Here is an 18,952-nt window from a genome sequence, read left to right on the forward strand (position 1 = left end):
ATATTGACTAGTGGAGTAGAAGGATTTTAACCTTTGAACCACTTAAAAATCGTGTCTTGAGTCACCATTCCATTTCCTAAGATCATATATCTGTTTCGGTTCATTATTAGCATTAATCCCTTTCTCTTCTTCTCTTAATTACCTGTTGGCGAAGAACCGCGTCAACAGGATCCAAGGCGACAACAAGTCTCAAGAGCATGGGGCAGAAACATGTTTTCCTACTCACGGGGTACTGCAACAAGATAAAAAAATGAAATTTGAAGAATTCAAAAGAAAAGTTCAATTATGGGTTTATTACGAAAGTGAAAGTTACTGACCGAATGGAAGCTTTTGGATGACCTCAAAAATATTTTGCTAGAGAAAAAGTTTATCATACGAGTAAATCATATAATAAACTTGGGGGGCAAATGTTATCCTCAAAAATTTCAGTTCGATGACGTGGCAGTCAGAAGTGACAAGTGGCAATGCATGGTCAATGACACATTAATAGACCATAAATGTATTGGCTCTTTGGAGTTGTGATATTACTGGACATGAAAATTATTTATCTGGTTTGGAAGTGATTTGACCGATCAAGTAGAATTTTTGTCTGACTGGTAAAGATTTTTGACTGACCAGTAAAATGTTTTGCTAGACTAGAGATGTGTCATGCTAGACCAAAGGTGTGCTAGAGGAGTGCTTTGCCTATATCGACTAGAGGTGTGTTAGAGGTGTGCTAGAGGTGTGCTTTGCCGACGAGAGGTGCTTGCCTATGTTCTCAGTAACAGCTTCAACCCGAATCATTCTCAACTGCCGCGGGAATCTCTCAGATATCCCGGAATAATAGCTATATTATTGTAATTTAAATTCATTTATATTTTATTAATTAAAGTCTGTTGGAAGAACCAAGGACCCGGTCTAAGGAATATATCTGATGTACGATCCATGAGCCTATAAATAAAGGGCTCATGGCATCATTTAGAGGGATCTGATCTTTTTAGACTGAGAAAAACTCTCTAGTTTGGATACTTTGGGACTGTTACTTGGGGCATTCTTAGGGAATTTTTTGAGAGAGCTTAGAGGGAGAAAGCTTGTATTCTCTAGAGAGAGAAACTCTGTATTTTTCTACTTACACTTAAGAAACTCAGTTGGCTCAAGTTCATTTGATCTTAAGTGTAGGATCTATATATCACAACTCCAAGTGGATTAGGCTGTTACTAATAAATTGAGGCTGAACCACTATAAAATTATCAGTGTCGTATTTTATCTTAAAGGTTTATTGTAGTTTTGACGTCTACTCGTCGTTGGCCAAAATAGTGGTCAACAATGGACTATTGATCTTAATTCAATGGTTAACATTAAAGTAACCATCCATGAGTAGTAACCATTAATAGTGCACCTATATATATACATATATATCAATTTTAATAATTTAAAATTGATGTTATATTTTAAATAATTTAAAATTTTAACTGAACTTCTTAAAAAAATATATTTATATTATATACACATATATAATTTGAGCATATTATATATGTATATATATATATGGAAGACTTCTTAATGGTTACTACCTAAAGACGTGTACTAACAATTATGATGATGTGGTAACATAGTCATGACTTGGTATAGCAAGTCACTAACAGACAAATATTTTTTTCTACATTCATTTCGAATTTAGTTTTTTTTTTTCCATAATTAATGTTGTTTCCAACCAATGAGAGACACTAGTTATATTTAGAAATTGACATATATCTGAAAAATAAAAAGTTTACAATATTATATTTTCATAATAAATACACATTTTTCATTAGGTAACTCTTCCAAAAATTTGAAAAAATCAAATTTACTTGTAGAAATATTAATTAACAACTATAAATATGAACCATTGATCTTAATCCAATGATTAATATTAAAGTAACCATCCATGGGTAGTAACCATTAAGAGTGCACCCATATATATGTATACAATTTTTCTTGTTTAAAATTTATAAATTCACAAGTTATACATACACACAAATTTGTAGAAAAAAAGATATAATGCCATTTCAAGCTTGATGTATATATAACTTTATTATCACATTTTATTAAAAAAATATAATATATATATATGAAAGAATGATTTATTTCAAATATAATAAAAATGTTGTAAAAATAAATAAGGAGTCATAATGTAATTAATATAAGAATCACATTTTTTAATTGTTACACCTAAATTTCGAAATCGTCACAAATGAGCCTCGAAATGTAGGCTCGTAGAGTGAAAGCTCGAAAATGTCAAGTAAGGGCCCAACATTTGTGAAAATGAACATATTTCGTGACTTGTTCCTATTGGCGATTAAGCACCAGTTAAGAAGGTTCGAGCTTAAGCATCAAGCTCGAGAGGATGGATCTTCTCTGATGCATATGAGTGCAATTCGAGCCTTCATTGTAAGCTCGAAGATGTTGATCTCCGAAGGTTAAGCTCGATGAAATCGCTGGCTAAGGTGAGGCTAACTAGAATGACGAGCTCGTGATGTTGGTCGATCTTGAAGGTGTGTAAACTGTGTGTTCGAGGTCGGTAACTCACTTTTAGCATGGTTGATGTTAGGAAATCCCTATTCCTTAGAGATTTGTTATTATCTGATATTAAATCCCAGTTATCATGAGATATTATTATATCATTAATGTATTTAATCATATTTATTTCAAACTTGAATTGTAATTTTCCGAAATAAAGGGAAGATATTTTGTTAACTAATCTATAAATAGACTGGATAATTTCATTTGTAGACATGCACAATTTGGTAAATTATTTGTTTAGTGCTCTTCAGATTTAAGTTGACAAAAAACGACATCAACATTAATAATATAAAAATGATATAATAATATAAATGATGAAATGAAATAGTTTTTCCACTAAATTTTGAGTGTAATAACAATTCTATTAAAATATATAATGATAATTTTATTGGAAAACTCTTTCCTCTTTGAAATTTACCAACCAAACACTGAAATGAAATGAAGTAAAAAGACATTTCATTCTATTCCATTCATTTCATTTTCCTCAAATCAAACACAACCTTAGTCAATTTTTATTTTTTAAAGAAAGAGACAAAAATATCTAGATAATTATAATATTATTAAAGGATAAGGTAGGTTTGTAATTAAAACTAATGTCAGGGCTAATAATATAACACGTTTTTTTTAAATGAGGTGTACTTTTGTTTTCACACCAAAAATATTTATTATCACGAGAAACGAGAAAAGCCAACAACCACTCCTTTTAACTAGAAAAGTTAATGACTTGATTGGTATTTGATTCAAAAACTATAATTTTAGAAAATTAGATTTAAATCATTCAATTTAAAAATATTGGATTTAAAAATAAATTATATATTTTTAAAATCTTGAATGGTTGATGATTTTGAAATTTTAAATATTCTAATTTTTTGTGCTATGTATGCACTATTTTTAAGAAAAAATTTGAAACATCAAGAAAACTATAGATTATCGTTTTCACTTTTATTGAAATATTATACATCAGTTTTCAAAAATAGTTTTTTATGTTTTATAAAATAGGTGTACTAATTAGGTTTTATGTGACAGTTTTACTTTTTAAATTTTTTTTGTTTGTTTATTTTCTCCTCGTACAATTCCAGTTGTTATTATTTATTGTACTGTGGAATCTTTCCTCCCATTTAACTTTGTATTGCAATCAATTATGATGGGATATATTTTAAGTTGTCTAACATCATATGAATCTCAGAAACTCGATATTAGATTACACTAATTAAGTAGTATGTCACCTCCTTGTGGTATTGAACACCACATATGCCCCTTATCAATTTTCTTCCTTAAAAGAAAAACATATGGTTATATGTATTCTTAAAAAACATAGGTTATATTCTTTGTGAAATAGAGAATCTCTCTCTTACCACCTAGGAAGTAATGGAGTCAATAGAATTATTACAGTGTTTCCTAATAAACGCAAATAATATATAGTGAGTATTGCTAAGAGCCATACGTAACCATGCAAGTCCCATGCTAATTAATCTCAGTCCTTAGTAGTTCATATTGCCGTATAGTTAATATCATTGTAGTTCATGATTTTTATATAGTGGAGTGAAAATTTAAAAATTATATAACATTGTTAACCGAGATTTTTGGCAACTATCTTAAGGAAGGATGTTTACTGATAATAATAATGAAAATGGAAGATCGACACAAGATTTTTACGTGGTTGGGGCGTTAACTAGCCTTAGTCCACGAGTCTGTATATAATTCTGTCTTAGAGCTAGGATAAGCTTTTACAATGGAGTTGTTTAACTGTATTTGAGCAGAGTTTCTGCCTTCTCTCTCCCTTTCTACGTTGCATTACAACTCATATTTATAGGTCGAGGGGGACATCAGGTTTGGGCCGGGCCCGACCCGGACCCATCTGGGGAATGTATACAAGGGGCCTTCCTAGTGGAGGCCCAAGCTAAAAAGATATACAGTACACCAAACCCGAACCAGCTCAGGCCCAATTAGTTGCCCTGAGGCGCAAGCATTCTCCCGACAAAATGGCACTTTGGCTCTGACCACTTCGAATCACGAGGCCGATTCAAGGGACAAAACCGGTCAGAGTACTTGGCTGCGTAGTCCTGACACGCCAGCAGATAATCCCAAGGTGACCCTTTCTGCAGGTGAAAAGTGGGGGGACAATGCCCACGCGAAATGAGGCGGTTTCAGTGTCCTGGACGCCTGACCCGTAGCCTGGGGATGAAACGGCCCAGGTTCGTTTACCTTTGGCCCGCTTCGTTTACTTCGGGCCCGGACCATTCCGGGCCCGGGACAGGGACGCGATGGTCCGGGGCACTCCGGATAGTGCCGGGACCGTTCAAGTTGAACATGAACCCGGAGGGACGTCCCAGACCCATCTACACAGGCCCAGTCCGTAGTCCTCGGACCAGGCCCAAATACCGAACCGGTCCCTCTGACCGCGGGCCGGGGCGAGGGCCCAAAACCCTGACAGGAAAATGGGGATAACAAACATATATGTATTTATATATGAAAAAGACTATAAAAATATCACTATAGATATACACATTAATCAATGAATCAACTTAAATTACTACTATTAAAAATAGACTTTTATGACACCCATTATATTGAATAGGCGCTTGACCTAATAACATATGACTTGAAACTAGAAGAATTTATGTCTAGTTATGACACTTGTAGACTTCTTGTCCATTAGTAGTCGCATAGATCCGTCATCGCCAACCCATGACGATGCTAGCCTTGTCTCTCAACCACTCCTCCTTCCATGATCATCGACCCCCCATCAATTGCAAAAAAAAAAAAAAAAATTTGTAAACTCAAATCTGAAAGAAAGAAAATGGAGTTTGGTGGAAGAAGGGATTGGGTAGAAGAAGAAAAACAGGTAGACGAGTAAAAACAGTTTTTTTTTTTTAATGTCATGTTATTTTATTTTCAGTTTTGTTTTTTATTTTAATTATACTTTTAGGTTTATAAGTTTTAATGAATTTTGTTCTTTAATAAATAGTTTTGGTTTTAAGTTTTTAATTAATTTATATATATTTTTATTTTTTCATTTTAAAATAAATTTTAATTAATTTTTTTTATAATAAAATAGTATTTTCTTAAAATAAGTTGGACTAATGAAGGTGCGACACATGTTGGTCTAGTAAGCGTTTAACAAAAAAAATTAGAGACTAGGTGGTAAAGAATGCAATGTTTTAGTAACATTGATTATTATTCGCGTAAAAAAGACAAAATAATATATAAGTGCTATAAAAATAAAATAGTGGTATTAATTTATGCTGCCAATTTTTCTAAGGGGTATTTGCGGCATAAATACTCAATGTTTTACACTTGTTACCGTTAAATACCTAATTTTTTATTTTTACGGCAAAAATACTCAATATTCAATATATATATTAAAGATAAATACCTAATCTTTTTTCTTTGCGGCAAAAATACCTAAAGTTGCTTAAACATTATTTTTGTCAGTACCTCCTGTGTTGGAACTCTTAAGCATCTTGACTAAGCAATCATTTCACTCTGTAGTCAGTTCATTTCATATTATTATTTTTGTAAGAAAAATAGTTTAAATTAGAAAAATGAATTGAAAAGACATTTTAAATTATTACAAATTTTAAAAATACATATTTTGATAACAAAAATACCTAAATTATAGAGAAATACATATATTGTGAGTCAACACTTAACAACTCCAACAGAGGAGGTATTAAAAAAAATAATGTTTTAAAAACTTTAGGTGTTTTTGCCGCAAAGAAAAATAATTATGTATTTATTTTTAACATATATTAAACATTGAGTATTTTTGCCGTAAAAATAAAATACTAAGTATTTAATTATAACAAGTGTAAAATATTGAATATTTATGCCGCAAATATCTCTTTTTCTTAATAAAAATAAAATAAGTTCTAATATTGAGGGAATATGGAAATAATAGTATATATAATTAATGATATAAAATATATTTTAACATGTAAATAATATGTAACTAGTAAGGCATATGAATAGATACTTGGAGGCCATATAGGTACACAAGTCATTTTTTAAACATGTTTTCTAAAAATGAGGTTCTTTCGCTTTCTCACCAGAAATATTTATCACAAGAGCCAGCCAGCCAGCCAGCCCACTTCTCGAAGTACTATCACACAGATCTTTAGTCCAATTTTTGGTTATGCTTTATTATGGTTTATGCTTTTATAGAATGAATATAATTTTCACCCTTCAATTATTATCACTACCAAACTTTGTCCTCTGTTAGTAAAAATTTCTCCAAACAATTACTACTACGAAATCATGTCTCTGTCTTAAAGAGCTGACATGACATGAAAAGGAATTGACATACTTATTATGAATAAAATACTTCAGTACAAGTTTAAAGATAAGTACTGATTATGAATAATTTTAAAGATAAGTACGATTTGTTAAATTTTTATTTATGTTTTATATAATATTAGTCGTTAATATATATAGGGGAATTCTCTTATATGGCTTCACTTTAAGTCCTACCGATGCGGCTTTCAGTGTTCTCAACCCGTAAATAATTTTTGACGCGATTTTTTTTGTGACCATATATATTATAGTTGTTTAGAATATCCTGCAAATTTTCATAAAATTTCGAATAGTTTACAGTACTGAAAACTAAGTTCAAATATGTTATTCCACGCATGATTAATTTTTTTTATACGCGTGGAAAGCAACATAATTGAACCTAGTTTTCGGTATTGTAAACTATTCATAATTTTCTAAAAATTTGAAGGATGCTCTAAATAGCTACAATATACACGATCATAAAAAAAAATTGCCCCAAAAACTGTTCATGGATCGAGAACATTGAGAGCCCTACCGGTAGGGCTTAAAGTAAAACCCCTATAGGAGAATTCCCTTATTTATAGAAGAACCATCTCGGGATAGGTGCAGGGGTCATCACGTGGATACCCATCCTATATGTGACCTATCTTCCACAAATGATAAATATTACAATATATATTAAGGTATGGTCTAATCATTAGGTAGAATTGATCATGGGTCGTCTGGCATAATCGGACATGTGATGTTTGATCATGCACGTTTATGTTACGTGTCCGAGAATTCAGGGATATCGGACATGTAATGTCTGACCACGCACATTTATAAAATAACGTATCCAGGTTTATAAAGACTCCTGAACATGGTAGGTTGTCAGAGTACTACGACCTGAACATAACGCCAGCTCGTGCCCAAGATGCTGTATTTTATATCCATCTCCGGCTCTTGTCTTAATGCTTCGTGTTCCTCAGCTCGTGTTATTACCTGGGGAGTCGTACTGCCTTCGCAGAGGAAATATCAACTTGTGGGGCCCTTAGTACTGTTCTTAACTAGCCAGCTGTACTCGAGCTGCATAGAAGACTCGAGCTGAATTTCAGGGCGTACACAAAGAAATTGAGTTTTAATTAGGGCATAAAACCCCAACACAAACATCATGTTTCACATGTCTATGAAAAAATACAGGCATATGTGTAACTGATTATTTGAACAATATTTTCGATACTGTAAATTATTAAGAATTTTTTAAAAATTTACAGCATATCTTAAATAACTATAATAAATAGTGTCATTTAAAAAATTAAGATTATAATAATTTAAATACTAAAAATATGAGGGGATGCACTCTAAAATTTACTTTTACCATTTTACTTCAATGGCTAAGTACAGTATTTATGTTCCTGTGATTTAAAATATACCATCATATTCCTATTTTCTTGCTAAAGTCTATAAAAAAGACATTTCATTTAACTTTTACGTGGTATTTGGTTGCAAAACAAAAATAAAATGGTAATAGTAATGATAATAGGAATGGAAATGAATGAAATTTTAATTCTTTTGTTTGGTTGAGACTTTGAAATCAATAACAGAATAATGATTATTATGTTTGGTATAGTATAGAATTGAATGGAATAAAATTTATATTATTTTGACCAAAATACATTTATTTTCATAAATAATTTTTAATCAAATTATTATTATTTTTTAATATTAGTTTTTTATTATATACCAAATTATAATTTTTATTCTAAATCATAATTTTTTATTAAATTATCCTTATAAACAAAAATATTTTGTAGAAAAAAGTACAATAAAATATCATTAATACTTAAATCTTAGTAGGATATATATATATATATATCAATTAATTTTAATAATTTGAAATTGGTGTTATATTTTAAATAATTTAAAATTTTAACCGAACTTCTTAAAATATATATATTTATATTATATACACATATATAATTTGAACATATAATATATGTCCACACATATATGTATATATACTATTTTTCTTATTTAAAATATATAAATTCATAAGTGATACATACACACAAATTTGTAGAAAAAAAGATATAATACCATTTATATATAATTTTATTATCACGTTTTATTAAAAATATATAATATATGTATATATATATATATATGAAAGAATGACTTATTTCAAATATAATAAAAATGTTGTAAAAATAAATAAGGAATCATAATGTAATTAATATAAGAATCACATTTTTTAATTGTTATATCCAAATTTCAAAATCGTCATAAATGAGCTTCGCAATGTAGGCTCATAGATGCAAGCTCGAAAATGTCAAGTAAGGGCTTAACACTTGTGAAAATTAACATGTTTCCTGACTTATTCCTATTGGCGATCGAGCACCAGTTAAGAAGGTTCGAGCTTAAGCATCAAGCTCGAGAGGATGGATTTTCTCCGATGCATATGAGTGTAATTTGAGCCTTCATTGTAAGCTCGAAGAGGTTAATCTCTGAAGGTTAAGCTCGATGAAATCGCTGGCTAAGGTGAGGCTAACTAGAATAAGGAGCTCGTGATGTTGGTCGATCTTGAAGGTGTGTAAACTGTGTGTTCGAGGTCGGTAACTCAGTTTGAGCACTGTTGCTGTTAGGAAATCCCTATTCCTTAGAGATTTGTTATTATCTGATATTAAATCCCAGTTATCATGAGATATTATATGATTAATGTATTTATTTATATTTATTTCAAACTTGAATTGTAACTTTTTGAAATAAATGGAGGATATTTTGTTAACGAGTCTATAAATAGACTGGAGAATTTCATTTGTAGAGCCGCATAATTTGGTACTAAGAACACTCAGCTAAAATGCTTTGTGAAAGCTTTAAGAGAATACCACTACTCAATAATACTGACTCGTGGACTAGGTAGATTTTAACTGCTGAACCACATAAAATTCTGGTTGTTCTTATTTATTTTCTTAATTATTTGTTTAGTGCTCTTCAGATTTAAGTTGATAAAAAACGACGTCAACATTAATAATATACAAATTATATAATAATATAAATGATGGAACGCAATAGTTTTTCCACTCAATTTTGAGTGTAATAACAATTCCATCAAAATATGTAATGATAATTTCATTGGAAAACTCTTTCCTCTTTGAAATTTACCAAACAAACAATAAAATGGAGTAAAAAAATATTTCATTCTATTCTATTCCATTCTATTCATTTCCCTCAAACCAAATACTATCTTAGTCAAATTTTTTTTTAAGAAATTGACAAAAATATCTAGATAATTATAATATTATTATAGGATAAGGTAGTTTTGTAATTAAGACTAATGTCAAGGCTAATAATGTAGCACTTTGTTTAAAATGAGGTGTACTTTGTTTTTACACCAAAGATATTTATTATCACGAGAAACGAGAAAAGTCAAGAGCCACTCCTTTTAACTGGTAAAGCTAATTTTTTTTGTATGTTTATTTTCTGCCCGTACAATTGTGGTTGTTATTATTTATTGTACTATGGAATCTTTCCTCCAATTTAACTTTGCATGACAATTAATCATGAGGGATGCATGTTAATTATTCCACGCCAATGTCATATGGGTTGATACCATATGGTTAGATAGCGATATTCCATAATTTTTATTGAAATAAAATCTATAAAATTTGATATTTGGTTGCACCAATAACGTAATATGTCATTTCTTTGTGGGGTTGACACCACGTATGCCCCTTATCAATTCTCTTCCTTTAAAGAAAAATATATAGTTATATGTATCCTAAAAAAACATAGCCTATATTCTTTGTAAAATAGAGAATCTCTCTCTTACCACCTAGGAAGTAATGGAGTCAATAGAATTATTACAGTGTTACCTAATAAATGCAAATAATATATAGTGAGTATTGCTAAGAGCCATTAGTTGTAAAATATTTGAGATACTATATCGTTATAGGTATATTTTAATATCAGATTATATATATTTTAATTTAATGAATAATATTTGAAATTGCTTATCACTTTAGTATTATGTCAAATGACAACACTTTATATAGTATAAGATTACTACTACACGTAACCATGCAAGTCCCATACTAATTAATCTCAGTCCTTAGTAGTTCATATTGCCGTATAGTTAATATCATTGTTTTCTTTCGTATAGTTATTCTCTCTGTCCTTTCTTCATTGGCAGATTCATGATTTTTATATAGTGGAGTGAAAATTTAAAAATTATATAAAATATATGTATTTATATATGAAAAAGACTATATAATAATATCACTATAAATATATACATTAATCAATAAATCAACTTAAATCACTACTATTAAAAATAGACTTTTATGACACCCATTATGTTGAATAGGCGCTTGACCTAATAACATATGACTTGAAACTAGAGGAATTTACGTCGAGCTATGACACTTGTAGACTTCTTATCCGTCAGTGGTCACATAGATCCGTCATCGCCAACCCATCACAATGATTCGTCGTTGCCAACCCATGACGATGCTAGCCTTGTCTCTCAACCACTCCTCCTCCCATGATCATCGAACCCCATCAATTGCAAAAAAAAAAAAAAAAAAAAAAAAAATTGTAAACTCAGATATGAATGAAAGGAAATAGAGATTGGTAGAAGAAGAAGGGTTGGGTAGAAGAAGAAAAACAGGAAGATGAGTAAAAAAAGATTTTTTGTAATGTCATGTTATTTTATTTTCAGTTTTGTTTTTTATTTTAATTATACTTTTAGGTTTATAAGTTTTAATAAATTTTCTTTTTTTAATAAATAGTTTTGGTTTTAAGTTTTCAATTAATTTATATATAAATTTTTTATTTTTTTATTTTAAAATACATTTTTATTAATCTTTTTATAATAAAATATATATTTTTTTAAATAAGTTGGACTAATGAAAGTGCGACATATGTTGGTCTAGTAAACGTTTAACAAAAAATAATAGAGACTAGGTGGTAAAGAATGCAATGTTTTAGTAACATTGAGTATTATTCGCGTAAAAAAACAAAATAAAATATAACTGTGTTACACCCAGATTTCGAGACCTGAGATTGTGACCTCGAAAGCTGGATTCGTCAGGTGTGAGCTCGTGATATCTAAAGTGCATGTTCGTGGTCTAGATCCCAAACCCTCGAAGCAAGGTGGCAACCTCGAAGATATGTAACCTCGAAGTTCTTTCTAAGCTCGAAAGACATAGCATCGAAGTATATCCGTTGTCGGGTGTTTGTGGATCAAGTAGCACGAGCTTGGCATGAGTATAAGCTCGGAGTGTAACAGCCTCGGTGGTATTTACCCGCTCCAAGCTGGTATTGGGGCAAGGTGACTAGCTCATAACTTATTTATAGATCTGGACCGACATGATGCTGATTGCCAACCTCGAATGACTTAATGAGTCATCTGATGAGACACGTTCCATGCATTTAAAGATATTTATTGTTGTAACATCCCAACATTAAAGGGATATTAACAAGTCTGTTATATGCCCCCTGGTCTTCAGGGACGTTTCCTTGTACATAGGAGTTACATAATTTAATATCATTATTGTCATTAATAAATAAGCGTATCTTCTCGAAATATGTGGGGATGAACTCTGAGAACCCTCTATAAATAGGAGGTCATGAACATTGGTAAAGGACGGATCTTTTGATATCTGGAGAGAAATTCTGGAGAATTCATCCCTGAAGGATTTCCAAGGAACTCCAAAGTCTTAATAAAATAGACTCGTGGACTAGGCAGAGTTAACTGCTGAACAACGTAAAATTCTTGTTGTCCTACTGTATTTTTCATCTGCGCCATAGTTCTTATTGTTTAATTGCTCTACATTTTAAGTTGACGAAAAACGGCGTCAAAAGTTTGGTGCTTTCATTGAGAGCCTTAAGCAATACAATCCTTGATTAGCTATGGCCACGAATGATCAGAATATTCCTAAAGAAAACTATCCTCCGATTCTCGAGGACCTCCAAAGCCTCCGGCTCCCAGGGATGATGAGGACATGTATTATAATCCCGAATGGTACGTCCCCATTGTGGAACTTGAAAACCGACAGTTAAGAAAACAATTGGCTGAGGCCAAGAAGCGGAACAAGGAGTTGGCTAGGTTAGCCGCGGAGGTGCAAGTGGCCCAGCCTCAACCTCTGTAGGAGAACCAAGCCCCACCTCCGCGGGATGTTCATGTTCCTCCCCGCAGGCCTCGTGGGCGACCTCGGAAAAACGCTGCCACAAGAAGAACAGAGCAACCTCCACCACCGGCAGAACAACCTGCTCCCTCGAGGCCCCGATGAAACACTTGAGCTAAGGCTCCGGTTAACTCAACTGCAGAGTTACCAACAGAAACTGGGAATAACTGAGCCCCTGCAGAGGCTCGGACTTAGATTCCTGGTAATACGCAGAATGTTACCGAGCCGACATGGGCGAACTCCGGACCATCCAGACCCCGAAATGGGTGGTAGCCACCGTCATCCATACGGTTCCCTCCATCACCAATAAGATATCCCTCACCACCTTGGAGGAACGCACAACCAACTCAGGGTGATGAGGATAGGCGGGCAGGATGGAAACAGAGGAATAGAGAAGCAACTAGGGAACGGAGAGGTGCCCAGCCTACAAGGAGCCAAATGTCTCGGTCTCGCACTACAGAGACGAGGCAGCATGAAAGAAATCCATCTCTGAACAATCATGCGACAAGCCTCACCAGTGATGACTCAGGGGACACCAAATCAGTCAGCATGTATGATCAAGGACGTAGAAATACTGGAAACCAAAGGAATCACTTCGACCTGCGGGAGCACCTGAATCAGAATCGGGGTAGTGGTAATCCCTCGAACCTAGACCTGAGAGATCGCCTAAATGGGCGCAAAGATCCCCTGCGAAGACACGAGCCTGGAATTGTGATCAATGATAGCCAATTTCAGGTGAGACCCCCTGTGGACCCAGTTCAAGATAAAATTGATTAGCTGGATAGAGCATTTAGGCTCTTGCAGAATGAGCGAGATCGAAGTCGGGACGAGGATTCTGATGAGGAGCTCGAACCATTCGCTCCCCATATTTCCAACACTCCGTTTCCTCAAGGGTTTCAGATTCCTCAAGTCCCTCCTTTTGAAGGGAAGTCCGACCCGTATATTCATTTGAGTACATTTAACACCATAATGAGAGCAAGTAATGTGGGTTACGAGCTCAGATGCATGTTATTTCCAGCATCGCTTACAGGACTAGCAGAAAACTGGTTCGAAAAATATAAGAGACATTGAATCACTTCTTGGGAGCGGTTATCAAAAGATTTCAAGAAGCAGTTTAGAGCCATGATCGGGGTAAGACTCGAGGCATCGAACCTGACCAACGTTCGGCAACAAGCAAGTGAAACATTGAAGAGCTACCTTACAAGGTTCAATCTGGAGGTTGCTTGAGCTCGGGATGTAGACGACAGCGGTCATTTAATGGCTGTCCAAGCAGGGGTAATGCCGGGAAGTCCCCTTTGGGATGATATGCAGAGGAAGCCTGTGAGGTCCTTAATCGAGTTTAATCGACGAGCTCAGAGGTTTGTCAATGTAGAAGAGGCGAGGTCAACATTGAATATGACCTCTCAGCCCATAACTACAACGATAAACGTAAACTCTGCCTTGACCTCGGCAGACCCGTCAGCCTCGAAACCCTTTACCGAGAATCCTTCCAAAAGAAAGAAGAATGAAGGAAGTAACCCCAAGGCGGAAGGGGGAAAGAAGAAGAAAAGGGAGAGGTATTTCTCCGTGTACAAGGTGTACACCGAGCTCAACGATTCTCAGGAGAAAATTTACCTGGCTAATGAAAACCAGGTCCCTTTCAGGCATCCAAACCCCATGAGAAATCAAAATTCCAAGAGAGACTCCAGTAAATACTGTCAATTTCACAGAGACACTGGCACACTACTGATGAATGCAGGCAACTTGTAATGCCCCGAATTCTCCGATGTGGTTTAATGGTGGGATAGTAGGCCGGGAGGGCCATACTTGTTTAATTATGCCATTAAATGATAAAATGCATGTATATGTGGATTATATTATAATATGATGTTAAATGCATGCATGTGTGTGTCCATATTTCTAATTACAGGGGTGTGATGGTAATTTGGCCCGTTGAGGGTAAATTGTTTATTTGTACGCATGTTGGTGATATATTTTGAGACCACATTATAATGTGGGTTTGTTCGAGCCATTCCCCATGAGATGATCATGGTATGATTAATTATCGGTTTGGTCATAACAGGCTTAAGCTCGGGGCTCGGGGTGAGTCTCGGGGTGTTTTAATGATTAGAGCGTTACCGGGAATTATAGGGTAACGGGATATGAATTATTGGTGTTTGAGATTATTGGGATTAGCGGGAATTGGAGAGCGTTAATTATGATTAACGAGATAGGTGGAAATTACCGATTCTACCCTTGGAATGACTTTAGAAGCCTTAAATGACCTAGGGGCATTTAGGTCATTTGGTTTGGATGTATATGAACCTTTAGTTGACTGTAGAAAAACAGAGCAAAAACAGGGTTTTCCTTCTCCTTCCCGTGCATCATTCTCTTCCATTTCCTCTTTGGAGTTTTGAGCTTGAATTGGGGAATTAAGCTAGGAAATCAAGGAGCTGGGTTTGTGGACTTGGTTCAGCCATTGAAGGGGGTGTAATCTCGAATTTGAGGTGAGTTTCAGCCATAAGTTTCTGGTTTACTCTGTTTTCTTTTAGTTTTTTCAGCCTATGGTTTTGTTGAGGATAGTTTGGATTTATGGAGGTTTTGATTGATATTTAACTTGGGTTTTGATGAGGGTTTGATATAGATGATGTTTAGGGGTTGGATTGAGTGTTTGGAGGAGGTTTGGAGATGGTTTGAAGGTTTGGTTCCGAGGGAAAACGTAGGGGAAGCAAGCTGGTGCTTGCTAGTTTTGGTAAAGGGCCGCGGCATGGCTATGGTGAGCCGCGGCCTACGTGCGTTTTTGTGAGGGAAATGGTTCTGTCAGGAGGGTGAGTCGCGGCCCATAAGGGTATTTTTGGCCAGAAATGTGTTTTTTAGCTTGGGGATTCAAGCCTTAGGCCTTGGGGTCGATCCTACCACCCGGCTAGGTAGTGTTTGATGTCTTGGAGGCTAGGTTTTGGTTTGGGAACCTTTTGTTATTCATTTTATTAATGGAATCCCATAATTGGTTATGACTAGGTAACCGCTAAAGGACCAAAAGGGTTGATCGTTCTCAAGGGTCGTTCATTTATTCATTCTAGCTCGAACCAGAGGTAAGAAAAATGCCCCCCAAATGTGATATGCATGGTTATTCATGAGGCATGTTGGTTGTATAAATGTGGACATGAATTGATTGTGGAATACTTAGCAAATGTTGCTCACTTGTGCATGGTACTGACTCATTAGTCAGATTTGGCAAATGTGCTAGTATCAACTGTGAAGCTGTGACTTATTAGTCAAGTTCGGCAATGGTACTAGGCACTGGTCACATTGCATTGACTCATTAGTCAGGACGGCCTTAGCGTGTTTAACGCAAGACAATAAAGATTAGATCTAATCGACTTTCTGCATTGAATGACTCAAAGAGCATTAATGCCGGACCGACCTCAAGTTCGATGAATATTATAAGCGCTTGAAGGCTAGTGGCTTACCTTGTCAGTCACTCAGTATGGTTTACCAGAACCTGTTGAAGGCTAGTGGCTTACCTAGCAGCCACTCTTCCATTTGAATTAGTGACCTGCTTGTCAGTCACTCAGTATGGTTTATCAGGACCTCGAGTGATATTCACTCATTTGTTTGAAAGCTTTGAGCTCAGTGTGATTATAATGATAATCATTTGATGATGTTTACATATAATGTTGTGTTTTCTTGCTGGACTTTGGCTCATGGGTGCTATGTGGTGCAGGTAAAGGAAAAGAAAAGCTCACCCAGCCTTGAGTGGAGAGCTTAGGTGGTGATGTGTACATATGCGGCCGCTTGACCACCACGGCCAAGGAGTTCTCAGAGGAACTAGGGGGTTTACCCTATTTTTGCCGCTTAGGTCGTCGGGTTTATAATTTTGGAACAGTAGTGATCTTTTTGAGTTGTAAATAACTTATAAATGTTCTTGTGGGCCCATGAACAGTTTTATGTATCAATAAAACATATCCTTTCCTTTTTATTGGTTTTCACCTTAACCTGTTAATAACACTTAGAACACGTTTTTAACCAAAGGATTCAGGCAATGAGTCAAATTTCCAGTTCACTGTTCACCGTAACTGTTCTGGGGTAACCAGGGCATTACACAACTGAAGGACGAGATCGAAGGACTAATCTTGAGAGGATACTTCAGGCAGTATGTCAGGAACCAGAACAATAATCAGGCTTCTACCAGCCAAAGGACAGCTGCGCTGCTGCCTGCTCAAACAACAATTCTCGGGCTAGGGAAGAAGAGAGACCCCCTCCGATTGATGGAGAAGATGTGGTAACCATCTCTGGTGGGCCTCACCTCATAGTATCGAGCAAGAATGCCCAAGATCGATACGCGAACGAGCTAAAAACTGGGGACGGGTCCCCTTATGAACCCAAACCTAGAGCTCCAAAGTACCAGAAGATTGAATCTCAGCCGATAACCTTTACTGAGGACGATGCGTCCCATGTTCAGTTTCCTCACAATGACCCACTAGTCATCACTCTCCAGCTCGTGAATAAGAGAGTTCACCGAGTTCTCATTGATAATGGGAGCTCAGTGAACATTCTCTATAAGGCCTCCTTAGAAAAGATGGGACTCGCGCTTCGAGACCTAAAAGCTTGTGCAACGACATTGTACGGTTTTTCAGGAGAGGGGATTGCCTGTATGGGGTCCATTGAACTCCCTGTAACCTTGGGAGACTACCTAGTCTCAGCAACCAAGATGATGGAGTTTGTAGTAGTGGACCTGCCATCGGCCTACAACGTGCTACTCGGGAGACCCGCCCTAGTAGGGCTGGGGACAGTCTCGTCTGTAAGGCATTTGGCCATCAAGTTCCTGACTTTTAGTGGCATCGAGACGTTGAAGGGAGACCAGTTAGCCGGGAGGGAATGCTATAGCATTTCCATAAGAGGAAAGAAGCAGGCGAGCGCACAAGCGCTTGTCATTATTCATAATAAGGACGGGGCAGTCCTAAAGATCGGTGAAGAAATCGACCCAAGAGTGGAGGTAAAAACTAATCTCGAACCATTGGAAGAGCTCGAAGAAGTCAGGTTCGAAGAATCAGGCCCCCCAAAAACGGTAAAGGTCGGGAAAAACCTCCATGAAGAAACCAAATATCAATTAATTTGCTTTTTGAAGAAGAACCAGGATGTCTTCGCATGGTCATATTCGGACATGATAGGAATAAGTCCAAATGTAGTGAGCCATGCGCTAAATATCGATAAAATCTTCCCCCCGAAGCAGCAAAAGCGAAGACAACTGGATGACGATAGGAAAAAGGCCCTTAAAGAGGAAGTCATCGGGTTAAAAACAAACCGATTCATCAGAAATGCTTTTTACCCCGATTGGGTAGCCAACCCAGTGTTGGTCCCAAAGCCTAATGGGACGTGGCGAACCTGCATTGATTACTCGGACCTCAATAAGGCCTGCCCTAAGGACTGTTTTCCTTTACCACGGATTGACCAGCTCGTGGACGCCACGGCAGGGCGTGGACTTATGTCGTTCATGGATGCCTATTCTAGATATAACCAGATTGCCATGCATGTCCCTGACCAAGAGCATACGAGCTTCATAACAGACAATATTGTTATAACGTCATGTCGTTCGGGCTAAAAAATGCTGGAGCCACTTACCAACGACTCGTGAACATGATGTTCTCCGAACAAATAGGGAACAACATGGAAGTTTATGTTGACGATATGTTAGTCAAATCTCAACTTAACAATAACCATGTTGATGACCTCAAAGAATGCTTTGCCGTGTTACAGAAATATAACATGAAGCTTAATCCTCAGAAGTGCTCTTTCGGAGTAACTTCAGGAAAATTCCTAGGTTTCATTGTAAATGCTCGAGGAGTAGAAGCTAATCCAGACAAGATCTAGGCTTTGATTGGTATGCCTTCACCTCGAAAACACAAAGATGTCCAGAGTTTGACTGGCAGGATGGCGACACTAAGTAGGTTTATCTCAAAATCTACAGACCGTTGTCTTCCGTTTTCAATCTGTTG

This window comes from Humulus lupulus, chromosome 6 (genome assembly GCF_963169125.1).
Source record: "Humulus lupulus chromosome 6, drHumLupu1.1, whole genome shotgun sequence".
In the NCBI taxonomy this organism is placed as follows: Eukaryota; Viridiplantae; Streptophyta; class Magnoliopsida; order Rosales; family Cannabaceae; genus Humulus; species Humulus lupulus.